The 23624-nt window shown below is 32.6% G+C and overlaps 1 long non-coding RNA gene across 1 annotated transcript in view; it reads left to right on the top strand.

Moving 5' to 3' along the window:
* LOC142870468 (uncharacterized) overlaps window positions 1–18708 on the top strand; it is a 45663-nt gene extending 26955 nt beyond the window's left edge. Inside the window, exons 5-7 of the long non-coding RNA XR_012918833.1 lie at window positions 6707–6849; window positions 13426–13536; window positions 17947–18708. This is a non-coding gene — a long non-coding RNA (uncharacterized LOC142870468). The remainder of the gene's footprint in view (window positions 1–6706; window positions 6850–13425; window positions 13537–17946) is intronic.
* Window positions 18709–23624: the final 4916 nt, after the last annotated feature.

The following is a 23624-nucleotide window of genomic DNA, read 5'->3' as shown; positions in this document are numbered from 1 at the left end:
ATAGAATGTTTTGGTATACCTATAAAAACAAGCAATAAAAGATTTCCAATTTATAATACGAACTGATTTATTGTAAGAAACAAGCAAATTATCATATGTCATAACATACTATAACATCCTAACAAAACTAACAAAAGGAGTTCAGTTCTTTCCAACTCTTTTAAAATTTTATTGGTGTATATTTAAGTAGATTTGTCTCTGAGCTAAGAACTTTTCTTATATTTTGGTTTCATTCTGAACTCTATGTAAATTGAATTAATAACATATATACAGAGGGAGAGAGAAAGAGAAAGAAAGAGAGTAATAGTTATGCTAAAAGAAGGTAATATCTATGATACCTTTCCAAAGATGAACTAAGTCAATTGGTTATCAAATTATTATACAATCATCTTTTGTATACTCACAATGTGTCAGGGATTGAAAAAACTACTGAGAACAATATCAAAGAAAAAGTAGAGTAGAACACTAATATCTCTGTGATCCAGGTATTGTTCTAAGTGTTTCTTCATATATTACCATATTAAATCCTCATAAAACATACATAATGAGTGAGATGTGCACCATCTGGGGGATGGTCATGCTGGAAACTCAGACTTGTGAGGGGAGAGGGGGAAAGAGCATTTATTGAAACCTTAAAATTTGTACCCCCATAATATGCCAAAATAAAAATAAACTATATTTTACTTTTTTAAAATAAGAAAAGAAAGCATTTAAAGAGTTTAAAGAGAAGGAAACTGAATTACAAAGATATTGCATGAGTTGCCTGTGGTCACACTTCCAGTAAAAGAGAGAACTAGGACATTGGCCTGGTAAGATGTTGTTAGAATCCATGTCATTAGCTAGTATCTCATACACAGCTTAAATTCTGGCAAAAGAGAAAATCATTAATCAACACATAATAAGATGCAAATAAAAATATAATTACAAGCAGTGATAACTATTACTAAAGAAAACATTAAGATCATATCACAAAAATGATGAGTTTTCTGAATACTTCACTGAGGAAATAGCAATTGAGATAAGATTAAGTTGTTCTTTCACATTGACTTCCAAAACCTCCAAAATGAAATTATATGTTTTTCAGATAATAACTTGAAATATTTCAAATTATATGCTTTCAGATATGCGATGGGCAGAGGACCACAGCATCATGTGAGATAAATGCCATTGTTTCTTATTGTTTGCATCTCAGACTTCTGAGATTCATTAGGTTTAACTGTCCTTTTTAAAATTATTATTATTATTTCGAGACAGTCTCACTCTGTTCCTTGGGCTAGAGTGAAGTAGGATCAGCCTAGCTCACAGCAACCTCAAACTCTTGGGCTCAAGCAATCCTCCTGCCTCAGCCTCCCGAGTAGCTGGGACTACAGGAGTGTACCACCACACCTGGCTAATTTTTTCTATTTTAGTTGTCCGGTTAATTTTTTCCATTTTTAGCAAAGACAAGGTCTCCCTCTTGCTCAGGCTTGTCTTGAACCCCTGACCTCAAGTGATCCTTCCACCTTGGCCTCCCAGAGTGCTAGGATTAGGGGAATGAGCTATCATGCCTGGCCAGTTTAACTGTCTTTTAAATTTAATTTATGCCAAAGACATTTTATCCAATCCCTCATTTCCCACCTCTCTCTTTATTATATATCTAGTATCCTTGCCTATGTTTGATATTAAAATTTTTGACCCCAAATTTTCTGTGGGTAGTGTTCCCATGTACCATGAGAGCATCAATCAAAAACAAAAGTAGTATGTATGTTTTCCCTTTGCTTCTCTTAGCTCAAAGCCAAACATTTAGTTCCACTGGGTGCTCTACTCTACTTCATGCTACTTAGACACAGCAGTGTCTTGAAAAGAACAGGTAATGCAGTATACTCATCGCCACTATTCCCCACCCACTGCCCTCACAGGGCTATAAACTGGGCTTATGGTTATACAGTGAGAAGATCTCTAGCTTCTATGGACAATACCCCTATCAAGAGAGAGAAGACCTCTCCTATAATTATCTGTATAGAAATAAATGTACATATTGCTTTGTGTCCTTATATTCAAGATAATTATACATACACATGTATAAAGACATGTATGAATACATATGCACAGGTTTTATGTATAAAGGATATTCAGTAAATACAAGTATGTGTGTAAAGAGCAGGCATGTAATTTTCTCACCTCCAAAAGAATACTCTTAATTTTAATTATCTAAAAAAATAATTACCCTATATAATTATTTGTTGTACTTACATTTTGTAAGATAAATGAGTCAAATATAATGTGATCATCCTTATAAGGCCCCTAGATTTGTGGTATCAAATGAATCTCCACTATTTATTTATTTTATTATATAATATTTATTTATACAAATTTATTTCTGTTTAGGTTGTAAATATAAAAGCCTAATAAAGACTATAATTTTATTTACTTTTATTGGAAGAATTATAAAATAAGGTCCTTTTGTTCCATTCTGGGGTAATTTATTTTCTACAAATTTTTCCTTACTTATGTTAAAAAGTAATATCTGAGAGAAAATAATTAATATGTTTATTTTCTATAACAAAGGGATATAATATTTTAATAAGACATATTTTAGTCTATAATTGCGATGAGAAAGGATTTTTTTATTAAGTGGGTAAGCATTTGAGTAGCATTTTGAAGTTTCAGTTTCCATTTGATATTTTACACAAAAGGCATAAAATTTCAATTTCAGATCATCTCTTTCCTTTCCTAGTTTTCAAATTCTAATAAAGACCTCAGTGTAAAAATAGCTGGGATACTGAAAATACCAATAAAGCATTAATAGAAACAGCTACTATTCATATTTTATGATAAAAAGGTTTTAACTCATATTCATGCATTTTGAATTGATATTTTCTTTTATTCTTTGGGAAATCGAAGCATCAACTTTTTAATCTTTCCTCACTACTTTGAGAACATAAATCCTCTTGAGCCCTGTGTCTGCCCTCCATTCTGCCCTTTTTTAAAAGGAACACATGTACCTAGATTCCTTCCTCATGTGCTCCTGTGAATTGAATTTTTTTTTTTTTACTAAAATGATTTCTGCATGTTTAGAATAAACAAATCCCACCAATCTCTTAAAATTAAAAAGAAACAACTACATTTCTTAAACTACTCTAGCAGTTCCTATGTTAAATCTGCACTTCCACCTCTGCCCCTCCAAACTATTTGTTGCCCAGTACCCATAATGATTCTTTTAATATCCAATCCGTTCATTATAATCTTTTCTTGAAACCTTCCAATGGCTTCCTGTCTCACTGAGATTTTGATTAAAAATGTGTTTTAACCCAAAAGATTTTTACTTTGGATTACTAGGCCCTCTTAGACCAGCCTACCTTTTTTAGCTACACAAAATTCCATTCTCCTTATTGTTCATTCTGCTTATATCACACTGGTCTTTGTTTCTGTTTCTTAAATTTCATAAGAACCTTCTGCCTCAGGACATTTACTTTTAATTTTCTCTCTTCCTCAGATGCTCTTACCCCACTGTTTAAACACTTCATTGTTTTCAAGTTTCTACCCAGGTAACACTACATTTTTTTACAGGATTGCTTTATACAAAAGGATACCACTAACTCCAGCACCCTGTTCTTTGTTTTCATAATAATAATTACCCAATTTTATTATATATACCTATACATATAAAAATATGACTCTGTGTGTATATATATGCTTAATTATTGTTTATTTATTAACAAGAAATCTTTTTTTACCTCTAAAACGTAATGTGCTCCACAAAAGCAGGAGTTTTGCTTTGTTGATTATTGTATCCCCAGGAAGCCTGAAAGAAATCAGTTGCTTAACAAATATTGGCTGAATAAATTAATTAACAGCTCACTATTTCACAAGATTCAGTACTTCCCTGCCATGACAGTAAGGTGGATATCACTCCGCAAGTAGAGTGACAAGACCCTAGGTCAGGGCCATGGCTCTGCCACTTTCAGAGATATTGGCCTCATGACTTTCAAGTCACTCAGAAAATAGGCTTCTAGCATTTTAATAATTAATAGGTATAGTTATTTCCTTTTTCTCCTCCAAATCATCAGCAAATACTCAATAGAATCATTTATTTAAAGGTGAACGTAATTAAAGTGACTGATTGTGAATACAAAATCAAAAAGGAAGAAGAGAGCCATAAATTATCCTAACAAGAATGATACAAAGATTGAAACAAGGATAGGTTACTTTTTTCTTAAAAAAATAGTTCTTTTATAATTGTACAGGTTAACAAGATTGTAAATATGATCAACTCAAGGATTTGAATGATTTACTCAAGGTCATGAGAAAGCAGAGCCAGAAATGCAAATGAGAAATCTGGTGTTGCTTCACCAACATTGAATCAGACTAACCTGAGATTAGAGTCACAATGAAGAACAATACAGATTCTTATGACATGTCCTAAATTTACTAAAGCATGTTTCTATGTCTAGAGCCCAGGACTTTGCATTTACATTGTGATCTTTGTCTGAATGTAAGCACCTAAAATTTCAGAACCACTGCCCTATGTTACTTCTCTAAGTATTATTTTTAAGTAAGAATTTTTTTTTCAATTTTTTTCTTTATATTAGCTCTATCTAGTTATCCAAGCATACTCTGCAACACGTGAAAAGCGAAGCATTTACAGCTACTTATTGAAAAAGTTAAATGGCTTCACAAAACAAGTAGTTTTTCAGCCAGTGTTGTAGTGTACAGTTGCTTTTCTCCCCTATGCTGACCTACCTACCTCTTATATAGTAATAATCTTGTCATACTGTCACTAGATTTTCAGACTGACAACTGTAGAAAAGGGTTAACATGGCGGTTCTGAGAAAGCTATCTTTAAGGGCTGCTGGTAAGACTGGCATTGACTGGCATCTGGAAACTTGAATTTCAGGAGGGTTCTCACAATTTTCTAACTAATAAGAATGACTCATTCTGCCTAAAAAGTTTGTGCAAACCATATGGTTTGTGCTGCACATCTGCTTTCTTTCTAGGAGTCTGGAATTTTGCTACCTGCTAAGCAGAGACTTCTTATGTGAACAGCCCCCAATATAAACCCTAAGCACTGTCTCTAATGAGCTTCCTTGGTAGACAACATTCACATTTGTTTTTATAACTTATTGCTGGAGGAATTAAGTGCATCCTGTGTGACTCCACTGAAAGAAGACTCTGTACTCCTGTAAACTTGTGCCTGGTTGTCTTAGGACTTTGCCCTAGGTACATGATTTTTTTCTGATATTGCTTGGCATTGTTTCACTACAGCAGGTAGCCACGAGAATGACTATATGCTAAGTCCTGTAGGTCTCCTTAGTAAATCACCAAATCTGGACATTATCTTGGTGATCCCCAACACAGCAACTTAAAGGCTTATTTTCTTTTTCAGTCTAAATATAAAATCTATCCAAGTTGTGATGGATCATGCCACTGTACTCCAGTCTGGGCAACAGAGATGGACTCTATCTCTGGGGTTGGGAGGACTATCCAAGGCAGTAATTAAACTTCATAATATTAATAATCATTTTAATAATAATCTGATTATCTGAAATGTGGAATGGCTGTGATGGGATCTCCTAAGCAACAGCTCCTTTGAAGTCTGATGTCATTATTTCTTTGCCATTTCTGGATGCCAGGTATGGTGATTTTTATTTCTCCCTACAGTGTAAAGAGTTTTAGATTTGATGCTGTACTTCAGGTGTTACAGGAGTTTCTGCATATTTTCTTGAATGAGAATACTGAGTACTACACCTACACTTGAATGTGAAAATGGGATTAGAAAATAAACTTCAGGAAGTAAAAGTTTTCTTATAGGAAGAACAGAGATAAGATCATAAAGTAAGAATTTTATCTTTTCACTGATAATAATGGAAATAATTAAGTGATAATTAGTGGTGTACTAGCTGAGGGTAAGACAGCAAAAAACCTGAACATAGACCATTTATTGACTATATTACAATATTTGCCTTGGACCCTTCAGTTTCTACAAGGAAGATAAAGAACAGCTAGGCTAGAATTCAGTGTAAAAGTTTCCAATTTGTCAAAGTTAAGAATAAAAAAGTATTCTAAAATTTATTTTCATTTCAACATCAGAAAGTACTCTTCTGAAGTACTATATTTGAATTGAGATACTATCCTAAATATTTAATAAAGGGATAAAAACTAAAGAAAATGCAAATCAGAGCATTCCATTTATTTGTTCTTATGTGCCCTAATCCTGAAGTTCAAATTCATAACCTGGTGTCCTATCACTCTCTACTAATCATGAGGTTCCAACACCACTGGCCTTCTTGATAGTCCTAAATTACTTCAAGTTACTCTACCTCGAGCCTTTGCACTTGTAGATCCTCCTGCCAAAAAGTTTCTCCACTATATATTAATAGCTCTACTCATTTGTCACCCCATCAATGAGACTTTCCATGACCCCTGTTTTAAATCAAAGTGTGCTTTCTCCTATGCCTTTCAATCCCCTTAACCTGTGTGTAATTTCACTGATAATTTTTCCATTCCCTATTCATTTTACTCATGCATGGGTAGTTGTAATGCTGGGGAGGGACAGTATGGAATTTATGGTATATGTAGAAAATTACATTTTGCCCTTATAAAATTTTTGTAAAACTGTTCTCTGAATCTGATTTGTATTGAGGATTTCTTTGCTTTAGTGGTGTATTGAGTTTGAAACAAAAAATCCATAAGTACTTTTTAAAGTTGAATTGTCTCTTATTGCAAGCTTTACAGAAAGTCAAATGCAATAAATGTGCATGAGACCAGAGAGTTCTAACAAGAAAAACATCAAAACAACCACAAGCAGTATTTCATCATCACTGTCAGCTATGTTTTGTCAACTCTTCATTGCATGCTCTAAACACTGTGGTAAGTCTTTAAGATATATTACCTTATATAATTCTTGTAAGAATTTTATTTCTAATTATATTTAGGGAATCTAAGGTTTACAGTGGCATAAAACCTGGTACTACCCCAGGCCATACAGCTAGTGAGTGACAGAAATGGGACATGATCTCAGATCTCTGCTGATCCATGACTGAAATCTTTTCTACTCTTGCTATCCTGCCACATGTCAGTCTGCATATTCATTATGTGATTTACAATTGAAATAACTGTTGATGGGATATCTCAGGATGTTTGTTTCCAAATCAAGACCTATTTGTTACAATGGGATACTATTTCTAAATAGTATACTATACTATACTATTTGTCTTCTCTAGATGACAACCCAGAAGAGATGATACTCATCTGTATAAAATTTCTGCAAGTCACAGTGTGTGGCTATAGTCAGTGGTACAAGCTCTATTTTGTTCTTAGAATATAACAACCTTATTTTCATTAAGCTTCCTTTGATGGGACAAATAATATTCAACCCATGATTATTATTTCCTATAGATCTAAGATCTGACAAAGTCTTAATCACTTGCTTGTTTCACTATAGAAAGATTAAGTAATGCAAATGCAAAGGCTGTTCAGGGTGACATTGCACTGTGATAAATTCATAGCAGGGGGGAATGAAATGTTTAGTTTGTTAATGATTAACACTAGTTGCTTCACCTTTGAAATGTAATCAAGCAAAGGAAGGGCTTTACTATCATTTTGTACTTTATTTTCCTTTTGAGATTCATTTCATGAGTAAAGATTGAAATGTGCTTTCTTACGTGTCCTATTACAACAGAATATTTCTTGGAAGTGATTCAAATTTGGGGTGAAAGGAGACTGAGACATTAACTAATTGATACTTTTGTAGATTCTCAACACTGCCATTTGGGAGGTGAATGACTGTTGGTTCTGATAACAAGGGAGTTGGTATTACCGAGTCTATTTGTTACATAGGTATTTTAAAAGCAGCATAATGTCTACATATATCTATCCTTTGGTGCTGTTACAACACTTGGTTGTCACTTCTAAATGAATAGGAATATTATAATCCAAAGCTTGTATCACTTCTTTCCATGAAATTATATTTAGTACCTTGCCTAACCATTCCCTGATTGTATAACCCTGTCAGACCTTGGAAAATAGATATTTAAAATTAAATTATTAAATTAAAATTCAATTGTTATAGATTAGACAAATAGAATAATTATCCTCCATCTCTAGAGAAACACAATTGCATTCAATCTTGTATTACTTTCTGTCTCAGACTAGACAAGGAATTTCATACTCATCCTTGTCCCCATACATACTTCCTTCCTCTACATTTTCTGTGTTTAAGTTTCAAAAAGTTAATCTTAACAAAATTTCTCAATTCTGTCCTCTAATGTATATTTTTTGCTGCCACTGCAGTCTTTTATCAGTCTTCTGTGCTACTGGCCTAACTTAAAACTAGTTCTTCAGCCTTTGGTTTTATAACGTCTCCTTTGGCCCCCTACCCTATACACATCTATGCTCCATAATCCTGCTAGAATTGTATTTCTGAAATGAGTTGGACTATGCTACTCACTTGTTTGAAATGTTTAAAGGACTATCAAAACTCATAGCAATACTCCTCCAATGTTTTCAGCATAATTATTCACAATAGCTCTATCTAACTAAGGCTTTGTATTCATTTATCACATAAAGAATTCTGGCATCTGAATTCAATTTAACATAGGTTTCAACTTAGTAGGAATATAGTCAACTGTCTGATATCTATTAGGACTACCCCAGGGTGCTTGTGCTAACACATTAAATAGAAAACCTTCTGTCTGTTTTCCCACGTAACTATATTTGGCTTGATATAATATTGTATTCCTTGTTCCTTAATATAACTTTCCAAGCATCAATCCATATAAATATCCCTAAAGTTTTTACTAACAAACAGTAATGAAATATTGTCAATAATTTCATGAATTATCTATCTGCTCCTGGGTCTGACTTTCAACTTGTCCCCATGAGTGATCCTGAGATCTGACTACAGTTATAATCTAGAAATGATGAGGGTTAACAATCTAGTACATGAGAAGTGTTGCCTTTCTCTAGCTGGATATTTACCCTGGGTAAAATAATTGTATGCCATCAAGCAAGTGTTAAGTAGCTGCATCATATAAAAGAGAATTACCTTTTTTGGGGGGTGGGGGTGGAAATAAACATTAATCAATTAACAGATTGATAATACCTAGAATTCATTCAAGTTATTCCATTTTATTTTTTATAAACTCATTTCTTATAACTCTAACCTTCACATATGAGTATTGGCAATTCTGTTATTAATTTAACTAATATTACAATAGAGAAAACTATAGAGAAAGACTAATTTTTCACTGATTTTTGGTTGCATCAGCTTTGTGGCAAAAAGATGTATATTTAAAAAACAATTATGCTAGTTATAGAAGCTATCTGATCTTACGTTCAGGCCTTGATCAGAGAATTTAAACTTTGTTATTTTGGATTATTGTCTTTATGCCTCCAATACTGTCAGAAGCAACTTTCCCTAATCCCATCCAGCCCATGTTTTAATTCTAATACTTTTTGGGTTCTAAGATGCAATCTTAAATATGTGTCATCTTTACCTTCCCTTTCATAGAAACATTTTTGCAAATGATCACAAGTAAATTATTCAAGTAACTCTTTTGCCACTTTATGATATCATGCACCTTTAGCCCATGCTCCACTAGTAATTAAGTCATCACAGTGTTCAAACTCATCAGAAAATCAATCATAGATTTCCATCAGTAAATGTTTATTACCTCCATTTTTTCTCCACTATTAAATAGCATATTTATCAGAAAAACCACAATCTTCTTAATTAGCAGAGATAGAAAGAATCTTCATAGGAAGATGGTCACTGCTTAATTTTGCTTTCTAAATATGACACTCTCATCTCGCTAGTGAAACTCAAGTTTCCAGATCTCTAAGTATAAGGAAATCTGATAAATGTAGTTTTTAGCCTTCTAGCCCATATGATAAAGGAAAAACATAGAAAGTATGAGATGGGTAGCAGAAGTCAATAAACAATATCAGTACAATTTCACTATTTTCTTTAAAGTATTTCCATGGCTTCCCAACTCACTCCAAAATTTCTTTCAATGGTCAACATAGCCTAAAGGTCTGGCCTACCACCATCTTCCTGACCTCTCCTAACACTACCTTGGTTCAACCTACTCTGCTCCATCATGTCCCTCAAACAGGATTAGCATATACTTTACCAGATATTTTGAAAATATCCTTTCTCTGTTTTTTCTTTTTATTTCAGCATATTATGGGAGTACAAAGGTTACGTATTTTAAGGTTACATATATTGCCCATGCCCCTCCTCGCCCCTCAAGTCTGAGCTTCAAGCGTGACCATCTCCCAAACTTTGCACATCTCACTCATTATGTATGTATATACCCACCCCCTCCTCCTCCCACCTACCCATACCCAATAAATGTAATTCCTATGTGTCCACTTAGGTGCTGATCAGTTTATACCAATTTGCTGGTGACTATATGTGGTGCTTGTTTTTCTATTCTTGTGATACTTCACTTAGTAGTATAGGTTCCAGCTCTATCTAGGAAAATACAAGAGGTGCTATATCACCATTATTTCTTAGAGCTGAATAGTACTCCATGGTGTGTGTGTGTGTGTGTGTATATATATAAATATATATATATTTATATATATATAAATATATATATATACACACACACATATATATCACACTTTATTAATCCACTCATGTATTGATGGGCACTTGGGTTGTTTCCACAGCTTTGCATTATGAATTGTGCTGCTATAAACATTCGAGTGCAGGTGTCTTTATTGTAGGTTGTCCTTTGTTCTTTTGGGTAGAGGCCCAGTAATGGGATAGCTGGATCAAATGGTAGATCTACTTGTATCGCTTTAAGGTATCTCCATATTGCTTTCCTCAGAGGTTGAACTAGTGTCCCACCAGTAATGTAAAAGTGTTCCTATCTCTCCGCATCCACACCAACATTTATTGTTTTGGGATTTTTTGATAAAGGCCATTCTTACTGGTTCTATGTTTGTTAGCCATTATTCTGTCTTCTTTTGAAAAGTTTCTGTTTATGTCCTTTGCCCACTTTTTGATAGGGTTGTTTGATTTTTTCTTGCTGATTTTCATAAGTTCTAAGTAGATTCTAGTTATCAGCCCCTTACCAGATGTGTAGGATGCGAAAATTTTCTCCCACTCTGTAGGTTGTCTGTTTGCTCTCATGACTGTTTCTTTAGCTGTGCAAGCTTTTTAGTTTGATCAGGTCCCATTTATTTATTTTTGTTGATGCTGTGATTGCCTTTAGGATCTTCTTCATAAATTCTTTGCCTAGGCCAATGTCTAGGAGAATGTTTCCAACATTTTCCTCTAGAATTCTAATAGTTTTATACCTTAGGTTTAAGTCTGTTACCCAGGGTGAGTTAATTTTTGTGAGAGGTGAAAGGTGTGGATCTTGCTTCAGCCTTCTACATGGGCTATCCAGTTTTTCCAGCACCATTTATTCAATAAGGATTCTTTTCCCTGGTGAATGTTTTTGTCTGTTTTTTCTTAATATACTTTCCCAAGATGCTGTTATTTCCCTCTACACTTCCTTCTGTCCTCCAGTCAAATGTTACTTATCAATTATGTCTTCCTTAACTATACAATATAAAATAATAACCCACCTTATTACACTCTGTATGGTCCTATTTTGCTTTGTATTCATCTATAGAATTAATCAACATTTGACATATTATATTAATATATCTATGTGTATATTTATGTGTATATTTGTTTTCTGCCTTCCTCAAGAATTTAAATACCATAAGGGTAGACTTTGTTCAAATCACTGAACAAATTTCATTTTTAATGTATAGATAGTGCCTGTTACATTGTAGGTCATCAATAAATATTTGTTTAATAAATCAATAGATGAGTGATTCTTTGAATGAATACAATCTCATGCCTTTGTAATATGTTTTCCTCGTTTCTCAAATGTCTATTTACTCCTCTTCAATTTCCGCTTTTTAACCACGTTTCAACATTCTGATTACATCTAGCCTCATTTTACTTTATTCTTTTTTTTTTTTCGGGATATTATAGGGGTAAACATTTTAAGGTTTCAAAAAATGCCCTTTCCCCTCTCCCCCCACAAGTCTGAGTTTCCAGCGTGACCATCCTCCAGATGGTGCACATCTCACTCATTATGTATGTATATACCCGCCCCCACCCCCTCCCACCTGCTCAATACCCAATTACTGTAGTTCCTATGTGTGCACTTAGGTGCTGCTCAGTTAATACCAGTTTGCTGGTGAGTATATGTGGAGTTTGTTTTTCCATTCTTGGGATACTTCACTTAGTAGTATGGGTTCCAGCTCTAATCAGGAAAATATAAGATGTGCTATATCACCATTGTTTCTTAGAGCTGAATAGTACTCCATGGTATATGTATATATAACCACATTTTATTAATCCATTCTTGGATTGATGGCCACTTGGGCTGTTTCCACAGCCTTGTGATTATGAATTGCACTGCTATAAACAGTCGGGTGCAGGTGTCTTTATCATAGAGTGTCATTGGGTCTTTTGGGTAGATGCCCAGTAAGGGGATTGCTGGATCAAATGGTAGATCCACTTGTATCGCTTTAAGGTATCTCCATATTGCTTTCCACAGAGGTTGAACTAATTTGCAGTCCCACCAGCAGTGTAGGAGTGTTCCTCTCTCTCCTCATCCATGCCAGCATTTATTGTTTGGGGACTTTTTGATAAAAGCCCATTCTCACTGGAGTTAAGTGATATCTCATTGTGGTTTTGATTTCCATTTCCCTGATGATTAGAGATATTGAGCATTTTTTTATGTTTTTTGGCCATTCTTCTGTCTTCTTTAGAAAAGTTTCTGTTCAAGTCCTTTGCCCACTTTTCAATAGAGTTATTTGATTTTTTCTTGCTGATTTTCGTGAGTTCTATATAGATGCTAGTTATCAGCCCCTTATCAGATGTGTAGGATGCAAAAATTTTCTCCCATTCTGTAGGTTGTCTGTTTACTTTCATGACTGTTTCTTTGGCTGTGCAGAAGCTTTTTAGTTTGATCATGTCCCATTTATTTATTTTTGTTGCTGCCGTGATTGCTTTTGGGGACTTCTTCATAAACTCTTTGCCTAGGCCAATGTCTAGGAGAGTGTTTCCAACATTTTCCTCTAGAATTCTAAAAGTTTCATGCCTTAGGTTTAAGTCTGTTATCCAGCGTGAGTTGATTTTTGTGAGAGGTGAAAGGTGTGGGTCCTGCTTCAGCCTTCTACAAGTGGCTATCCAGTTTTCCCAGCACCATTTATTGAAAAGGGATTCTTTTCCCCAGCGTATGTTTTTGTCTGCTTTGTCAAAGATTAGATGGCCATATGAGGATGGTTTTATATCACATTCTCAGATCTGTTCCACTGGTCAATATTCCTATTTTTGTGCCAATACAAGATTGTTTTAATTACTGCAGCTTTGTAGTATAGTTTGATATCTGGCATATTGATATCTCCCATTTTGTTTTTGTTGCCTAGGATTGCTTTTGATATTCGGGGTCTTCTTTGGTTCCATACGAAGCGTAAAATTATGTTTTCTATATCTGTGAAGAATGCTGATGGGATTTTAATGGGTATTGCATTGAATCTGTAAGTGTACTATTATTCTTTCTTAGAAATGTGATTGTTTCTTAGTCTATTCCATAGATAAATAGCATGTAGAGTGCTTCAATATTTTAATAATATGTAATTTTGTAAATAGCCTTCCAAATTAATTTCTTTTATTTCACATACTTAGAGAAACTTGAATTTTGGGCATCCAGTTTTGTTTTAATGAATATACTTCAAAGTTAAACAGTTTTATAGCATGGGTCATAGTATATTCACCTTTTCAAAATAGTTTAGATTTGTGTTCCTATAAAAAGCAAATATTTATTGATTAATCACTATGCACTAGTGATTGCACCAAGTATATTCTCAGCATTATTCCATGAAAACATGGTATTACTCTATAACATGAGTTCAGCTATTTTGAATTTTATAAATTGAAGTTGAGGAAAAGAATTATATATATAAAACAAGAACAAAAACACAAAAAACTTAACCAGATCCAGTAAATTTTAAAGGTAGAGTCAGAATTTTAACCAGCATATTTAACAAGAAATTTCACAAAAATGTAAACTCACAATAATCTAACCACTGGTGGGGGAAAAGATGCATCACATCAGTCACTTATTCAAAACTTGTATCTTGTTCTTAATATAGTTACATGCATGTATCAAAATTCCATACAATATGTAATAATTTATATATCTTGCCTTTGATCTACTTTGTTATTCTGTGTGTGTATATATATGTGTGTATACATATATATGTATACATATATATGATATCTAATCAATCCGCATCTATAACTACACCATAACTACATTTGAAAAATTTACTGCAGTTTCCTGAAACATCTTATCTTTGAGTTCATAAATGTTTGAAGCACAGAAATTCTTAAATTCATTTAGAAATTTTCACTAGAAATCTTGACACTAACTGCAAGAATACATTCATTTAACATAAAGATATTTACTTAGTGAATGTCTATTCTTAACCTCCATGTGGAATCACATATTAGATTTTAAATTTTATTAATTTTTGTTTAAAATTAAACAACTGTGAGTCCACATTGCTAGGACAATAATTAAATTTCTAGGTGAGAAGGGTTTCTGTTGTGTCTGTGGGTAGGTGGGGCTCTTGCTATCTTTTGTTTTGATCAACATAACAAAATATATTTTGTGGAGGGCTAAAAATCTGGAATTAAAGAGTATACTAAATTTGGTTTCTACCATAATAACCATACCAGTTGTTTATGGCTCAAATCCATTTTGATTTGTTGTATCCAGTTAAGTTAGGTACCTGTTATTTTTCAGTTTGTTACACATTTTAATGTCATTCCTATGTGTAAGTATAATGATAACTTACATACTAAATTTCCCTTCTTTAACAACCCTTCAGAACTTTCTCAATACAGTTGTATAATAGATTCCTTCACTGTCTATAAGTTTCATTCAGATCTGCTCAGAATGTATTTATTTTAGGACCCAGGTTGAAGGGTTAGTGACTACCTGAGGAACAGTTACTTTCTCATGGAAGTAGAAGAGTTGCAAAAGACAAGTCCAATTCCCCACACACATGTTTTAAGCTGTTATTCATCTCATATGTACCAACATCCCATTGAAGACAGAAAGATACATGGCTAATCCAACTGGTAAAATAACCATTCTATAGAGGAGGGGAGAGGAAAGAAAGTCAATACATATTTTTTTTCAATAATCTAATCTACCAGAGTGCCCTACTGCAAATATTTGGCTGTTCTCTCTATCAAAGCAGTTAGAAATTTAATTACTTTTCATAACATACTGGGAAATATATCCTTAGCTCTGTGAACATTGATTAGATTCTAGAGCTCATGAGTACATTCCAAACTTTTCTGACCTGCCAAAATTAGCTCCATCTTACAAAAATGTCAAGTTTGTTTCCCATTAGACTGAATTCACTTCAAAGGCTTAGGATTTCTTTGCCGTACTTTATTTGCTAAAGCTTTCAAAAGAAAATATGTACTTCTATTTTGTTGTGCCTTTCATCTATCCTCTCTCTTAACAACATCAATCTTCCTCTATTATCATTTTTTTCCCAAAAGAAACTTAAATATATGTCTTGGAATCTATGAAATTCTTGTGCCAAGCACTTTTTATTTCATTTTGTGAATGTGTATGTATGTGTGTGTCTATAAATATGCACACACATTATTTTTTTATAATTATTTTCATACATAATTTATCGTACATAATCGTACACACATAATTATTTATTGTACATTATTTTTATTATTTTACTTTGTATTTTATAATGTTGATATACTTTTTTAAAAAAATTGAAAATGTATAGATGAAAAATGATTACCTGAAGGTTATGGCCTCTGCAAATGGTGGAATTATGACTGTGGAACAATTATTCTAATTTTTATAACCCTTATAATATAACCTGACCTTTCTTATTTACTTATGTTAACTATTGTTCTAGTACAGTATGCATATAGTAAAAGCAATTTGGGAAAGAAAATTCATACACGGTATACTTTAATTCTACTGGCAAAGTGAATTGAAGATTCATAAAAGGACTTGAATCTAATAAACTGTTCTTTAGTGAATCAGAATTAAGTCAGAATGATGATATTTAATTAGTATAATTTCAAACAGATTACCTAAAATACCTGAGTGTGAAATTTTAAAAGTGGGAAATGTTTTATTATAGAAATGAAGACTCAATCCAGACATGAGCTAATAAGATACCATGTAAAAATTTAATATTTAATATACTAAATATCTATATTTAAGCTATTTTTTAACAAATTAAAGTCATTCTTTTTAGGAATAATATTTTGTAACAACTTGCATTTAAAAGTACAGTTGAGAATATGGTATATGTGTAAAATTACTTTGTCCACTTTTAACTGGAATTTGGAGAAAAAGGCTATTAAATGAAAGATCTTCTAATGAGTAATTTCATCCTGTGATTGGCACACTATTGAGGAATATAGGCTACATCTTGAATAAATCTCCATTCTGAATCAATCCACACAACTCTAGTCTTACTAACTACAAGGCTCCAAAGCAGAGTGATAATGCTGAGTCACATTTAAAAATCGAATAGATAGATTATTTATAATGGTTTTTTGCTTGGCTCTCAGTAATTGATCTGTCTCATGGCACATAAACTCCCTAATTCAGTGACAAAATCTCCCAGGCATAGTATTGTGGGTAAATACCTAGACAATAGATAATACATGCAAGGAAGCACTTTGAAATACTCGGGCTACTCACACGTTTAGAGTGACCAGATAGCTAAGGATTAGAAGAAGCTGGCTGGAGTTCCATGACAGTGAAGTAAGGTTCATCCGCTAATGTTCTTAACTATAGGACAGAGGAAATGAGTGTAATTATAGTAATGACAGTATTGATTTTTATGCTCTATGAACTGTGAACTATGCTAAGAGCTTCATGATTCTCATTTAATTCTGAAAGTATTCTTATAAAAAGAATTATTTTATAAATCTTATTTTATATATAAGGAAATTGATGTTAAACAAGATTAAGTATCTTCAGTGGTTTATAGTACACAATGAGCTTTTCCTTTTGATTAGAATTACAATTTTCTTATTAATTTAATTTGTCTCATTTGATATTCAAAACTATCCATTGTAAAGTCCAGGAACTGTGACTTAAAAAAGATAGCAGTCTTAGAGTAGAAATTGTTAAAATTTCAGGGACATTTGTGAGTAAATACTTAAAGTTGTTAAATATACCCATTATTAAAAATTAAATTACATAAACTTAGACTTAAATGTCTTATATTAAAATAAAGGTAATGCATACTCAGAAATAATAATTTCCTAAGTATTTTACAAAATTTACTATAATCTATACTTTTGAGATTATTATATATATGGTAAAAATACAGCTCTCTTCCCAGTGTGAAATGTTCAATATGTTGTCAGTAGGATAAAATAGGCCATGTGGAAATTTACAAATTTACAAAACAGCAATTGACAAATGCTATAAATCAGGGCTTGAGTCTACTGAGTAAATCATGTAGAGTATTGAAGAAAACATTAATAATGCAAATTAAACTGAAAGTGTAAAGACTTACAATGCCCTTCCTCCAGATACCATAAAATTGTGCAAATACTCTTCTATTATTCAAAAATTGCATGTAATTCAGTAAAATAGTTACTTATGTACATGAGGAACAGTACAATTTTATATGTCTTTCTTGTTTCCCTTTGGTTTTGTGCATTAAGTGAAAATATCAATCAATATTTATGTCAGAATTATTCTTTTTATTAATTACATTCATAGACTGGCTATAATATGAAAGTGTGGAAAATAATTAATTAGTACCTTATACAAGAATTAATTAGATGTATAGAATTTACAATAAAGTGTATTGTACATTTATTACTATTTGTAAATTATTTCTTTTCACATTGTTTCCTGTCTTTACTCTCAGCCTGACTCTCTAGATTGTGACAAAGATGTTCGCCAGCCTTCAACTAAAAGTTTATGCCATCCAAAACCTCTACAAGAAGAGGATTTGTTTTTCCCAACAATTTCAGCAAGTCCCAATATTAATTTTATTGGCCTGGTCTGGGTAAGGATCAACAACTGAAAGTGTGATTATTGTCCTGAGAGTGGAGTTCAGATTGGCTCTCTCTGGGTTACCTTCAGCACCCAGAGTCTAGGTTTGGTTTCAGTTTCATTAAAACCAGAAGCACTGAGTACTGAGATGTCTTGGTTCCTGAAATCATGCTGCACAGATCACAAGCATTTGTCCATGGTACATGCATTCATTTAGAAAGCCAAGGTCTAGAATGTTAAAGTAATTTGCCTCATGTCACAAGATAAATTATTGGAAGAACCTGACATAATTCTTATACCTGGATCATCAATCTTTCCATTAACCCCAAGTTCTCAGGGGTACAGATTGTAAATGCCTGATACAATAATAAAAGTTTTTTCTTTGAGAAGTGTAATGGAGCATGTGCAGTGCTTTTGACACAAGCACAAGTAATTCATAATCAAATCATTAAGTAAGTTTTATGATCAACATCAATAACGTATAAAATTTAAAATGAGTTACTATAATTTAATAAAAATACTCTTGATATGTATCAGAAAATAATTTACAAGATAGTTCCCATAAAATTGACTTGCTAAATTTGTATGTATATTTAGCATTTTTAAGTAAGTATATATCATTATGATCAAAATCTTATATCATCAAAAAAATCCTGTCCAAAACATATCTCTAGTTCATATATACATATTATTTAGTCATAAAAGATAAACTAAGATAGTAGAACTTAGTTTAATTACATGTTATTTCTGTTTGAAAAATAATTTTCAAATATGTGCCATGAACACTGTTCCTTAATTGTAATAATTTCATTAAAAAATAAATATAGAAAGAATAAAAAGATTTGGCATAATCTTTCCTATGCACATTGATGGATAAATATTAAAAATAAATCAGCTGGTAGAATAATTGTTCATTACCAATATAAAATAAAGTGTGAGACTTTAATAAAAATTTAAAATTTACATAATAGAAAAGCCTATAATGTTCTTAATTGAATACTTTAATAAAGAAATAAATACTAAACATTGTCCCTTTGTGAGTTTTCCCCAATTTGATCAATAAATTCAGAGAGGTAGAATGCAATATCAATAAGATATTTTCTACATTAAAAATATATTTATTAAATGCCTTTGGAAAACATATTAGAAAAAGTTTAGATTTTTTAAAGAAAAGAACAAAAGGCACAAATATGAAGATTAGGCTATTAATAATATGTACTATTAAAATATTTGAAAGTCTGCAAAGTTCTCTCTCTGAAGAGAAATTCCAGTAAAATCTAAAATTATTTATACATTTAATTTATGCTAGTGAAATTAATGCTAGTGAATTTATGCTAGTGAAACTGACAAAATAGTAAACAATAGATTTGGCTAGTTATATTAAGGTAATTAGTTGAATATTTTGGAAAAATAATTTATATACAATTTATACCATTTATCAAAAGATACTCTATGTGAGTAATAGAATTAAATGTTTTTACATGATCCAAAATATCACATTAAGGCATCAGCTTCCATGTCCTGCTTCTGCAGTTTGAGCAATGTTGTCTCTGTGACATATACCACACGGTCTTAATTACTATAGGTTTATAGTAAATTTTGAAACCAAGCAGTATCTGTTCTTCAACTTTGTTCATTTTTTTCAATATTACATTGACTCTTCTGGATGTTTTGCCTCTCCATAAAAACTTTCAAATCAGTTTGTTGGCATACACAAAATAACTTGCTGGGTTTTATTTATTTGATTTATTTCAGCATATTATGGGGATACAAATGTTTAGGTGACACATACTGCCTTTGCGCCACCCAAGTCAGAGCTTCAAGCTTGTCCACCCTCCAGACAGTGTGCACTGCACCCATTAGGTGTGAATATGCACATCTCCTCCTCCCCCTCCCACCTGCATGATACCCAAAGAATGTTACTACTATATGTGAACGTGTTAAACAATTAATGCCAGTTTGATGGTAAGTACATGTGGTGCTTGTTTTTCCTTTCTTGTCATACTTCACTTAGTAGAATGGGCTCCAGCTCTATCCAGAATAATACAAGAGGTGGTAGATCACCATTTTTTTGTTGTTGTTGCTGAGTAGAACTCCATGGTACATATATACCATATTTTATTAATCCACTCATGTATTGATGGGCACTTGGGTTATTTCCACATCTTTACAATTGCAAATTATACTGCTATGAACATTCTACTGCAGATTTTGGTTTTTGTTTGTTTGTTTGTTTGTTTTATGAGACAGAGCCTCACTCTGTTGCCTGGGTAGAGTGCTGTGGCATCAACCTAGCTCACAGCAACCTCAAACTCCTGGGCTCAGGCAATCCTTCTGCCTTAGCCTCCCGAGTAGATGGGACTACAGGCATGTGGCACCATGCCCAGCTAAATACACACACACACACACACACACACACACACACACACACACACACACACATATATATGTATATATATTTTAGTTGTCCAGCTAATTTCTTTCTACTTTTTTAGTGGAGACAGCGTCTCACTTTTGCTCAGGTTGGTCTCCAATTCCTGAGCTCAAAGGATCCTACTGCCTTGGCCTCCCAAAGTGCTAGAATTACAGGCATGAGCCACCATGACCATGGCTGGCCTACAGATTTATTTTTTACAGAATGTCTTTTTTTTCCCTTGGATATTGCCCAGTAATGGAATTGATGGATCAAATCAAATGGTAGTTCTACTTGTAGCTCTTTGAGGTATCTCCATATTACTTTCCACAGAGGTTGTACTAGATTGCAGTCCCACCAGCAGTATATGAGGGTTCCTATCTCTTTGCATCCATACCAACATTTATTGTTTGGGGACATTTTGGTAAAAGCCCTTCTCACTGGAGTTAGTTGATATCTCATTGTGTTCTGATTTGCATTTCCCTGATAATTAGAGGTGTTCATGTTTGGCCATTAATCTGCCTTCTTTTGAAAAGTTTCTGTTCATGTCCTTTGCCCACTTTTTAATGTTTTTTTTTATATTTTTTTGCTAATTTTCCTGACTTCTCTATAGATTTTAGTTACCAGCCTTTTATTGCTTATATAGCATGCAAATATTTTCTCGCATTTTGTAGGTTGTCTGTTTGCTCTCATTATAGTTTCCTTGGCTGTGTAGAAGCTTTTTAATTTGGAAGACATCAGTTTGCCAGACTTCAAGCTATACTACTAGACTCTAGTAGCTAAAACAGCATAGTACTGGCACAAGAACAGAGACATAGACCAATGGAACAGAACTGAGAACCCAGATATAAAACCATCCTTATAAACCATCTAATCTTTGGAGGCAAAATCTTATGCTGGGGTAAAGATTCCTTATTCAATAATGGTGCTGAGAAAATTGGATAGCCCACATGTAGGAGACCGAAACAAGATCCACAGCCCTCATCTCTTACAAAAATCAACTTATAGTGGATAACAGACTAAACTTAAGGATGGAACTATAAGAATTCTAGAAGAAAATGTTGGAGATTTTCTATAAACTTTTCCTGGGGAACAAATTTATGAAGAAGATCCTAAAGGCAATCACAACAGCAACAAAAATAAATAAATGGGACTTGCATGGTTTTGATTTTAAATCTGTAGATCAAGTTGGCATTTTGGCAATATTCAGTCTTTATGTTTGTGAATATGGAATATTACTCTATTTATTTAGTGCTTTTCACTTCTTTTGTCAACTTTTATAGTTTTTCTCATATAAATCCCATATATATTTATATATATCTAAGTATTTTATTTTTGGGTACTTGTATAAATGGTGTTGTGCTTTTAATTGTCCCCACCCTTTTGTAACTAAATCAGTGATTTTGAGAGCATATTTTTTTAAAGTAGTGCAAAGCTTTTAAGGAAATAAGCTATAGTATTGAAACTGTACCAATTTTATACACACACGCACACACACACAGGATAAGGATGGAGAACGTGAGAATTTATACATAAAAATTGTCTCTTTTTTTAATACAGGTATAGGAGGTTGATCAATGAAAATCTTTTTAATTTCTTATAATCACTCTTAAATTATTAAATGATTAAATATTAAAAAGTATTTTTTACTTCTTTATAAAGCTTATTTTATTTTTATTTACTAGTAAATGGAATAAATATTTGGAAATACAATTTTAAGTACATTGGAAGTATTGAAAATTTTTCTCAGGGCAATATAATTTTAAACTTTCTACTTTTTCCCCCCTGTGGAGTGAAACCCAACTAGGTATTTAATTTTATTAAAATATAAACATATACTTATATATATTAAATATTATATATATATTGAAGGAATAACCACTTATAGAAATAAAATTAATCATGGTCAATTGAGGAGTTTTAAAAATTATTTCTACACAAAAATTATGTCACAATTTTTCAAAAATTTGAGTCCCATTTGATATGAAATAGATTAAAATATTTTCATTGACTTCCTATTACTACATCAATTTGCAACTACCCCAGGTAATTTGCATTCTCCATTTATTTAAAATCATCTAAAAATCTAACCTCACAGTAACTGTAATAATTGAGTAGAATATTTCTTAATTACTATGTCTGTCAAGTAGAAATTACTTTTGTAGGCCACAAAGGAATACTATAGTATGAAAGACCATTGTATTAATTATTTCTCTTCTTTGATTTCTTATTTAAAACATGTAAATGACTTATTAATTCTTATTAATACTTTTAATTGAAAATTATTTTATTATTAAAGAATACTTTTTATGATAGATTCTCAAAGCTATTTATTTCTGTTTTGATTAAAGGAACATAGGTCACAGTTTCTAGTTTCTTACTTATATATATAATTGCATTTTTTTACTTCAATGCCATTTTTAATTTAATTAAAATTCTTTTATAAAAAGGTCAGTCCAATGAAAATGGAAATAGTCTGAAACTAATCTTAGTTTAGAGACCCCTGTTTAGGCAACAGAAACATAAAATTTTCTATAGAAATAGCACATGACTAGGTAAATAATTAATTTTACTCTCTAGGCCGGGCGCGGTGGCTCACGCCTGTAATCCTAGCTCTCTGGGAGGCCGAGGCGGGCGGATTGCTAGAGGTCAGGAGTTCAAAACCAGCCTGAGCAACAGTGAGACCCCGTCTCTACTATACATAGAAAGAAATTAATTGGCCAACTGATATATATATATAAAAAATTAGCCGGGCATGGTGGCGCATGCCTGTAGTCCCAGCTACTCGGGAGGCTGAGGCAGAAGGATCACTCGAGCCCAGGAGTTTGAGGTTGCTGTGAGCTAGGCTGACGCCACGGCACTCACTCTAGCCTGGACAACAAAGCGAGACTCTGTCTCAAAAAAAAAAATAAAAAAATAAAAAATAAAAAAATAAAAAAATTTTACTCTCTAAAACCATTTCTTTAAAATTATTAATATATTCAGAACAATACAGTCAAAATATTATTAGAATTTTTACAGACTTTAACAAGGTAGTATAAAAATTCTTGTCCAATATTAGAGAGGTAAGAATTGTCAAAATGATTTTCAAAAAAATAAAAAGGACAATACTTTTTCATAAAGCCACATTTATATCT

The sequence above is a fragment of the Microcebus murinus genome, chromosome 4, assembly GCF_040939455.1.
Source record: "Microcebus murinus isolate Inina chromosome 4, M.murinus_Inina_mat1.0, whole genome shotgun sequence".
In the NCBI taxonomy this organism is placed as follows: domain Eukaryota; kingdom Metazoa; phylum Chordata; class Mammalia; order Primates; family Cheirogaleidae; genus Microcebus; species Microcebus murinus.
Note: the sequence above shows the minus strand (reverse complement) of the source record. Positions and strands in the feature narration are given on the sequence as shown.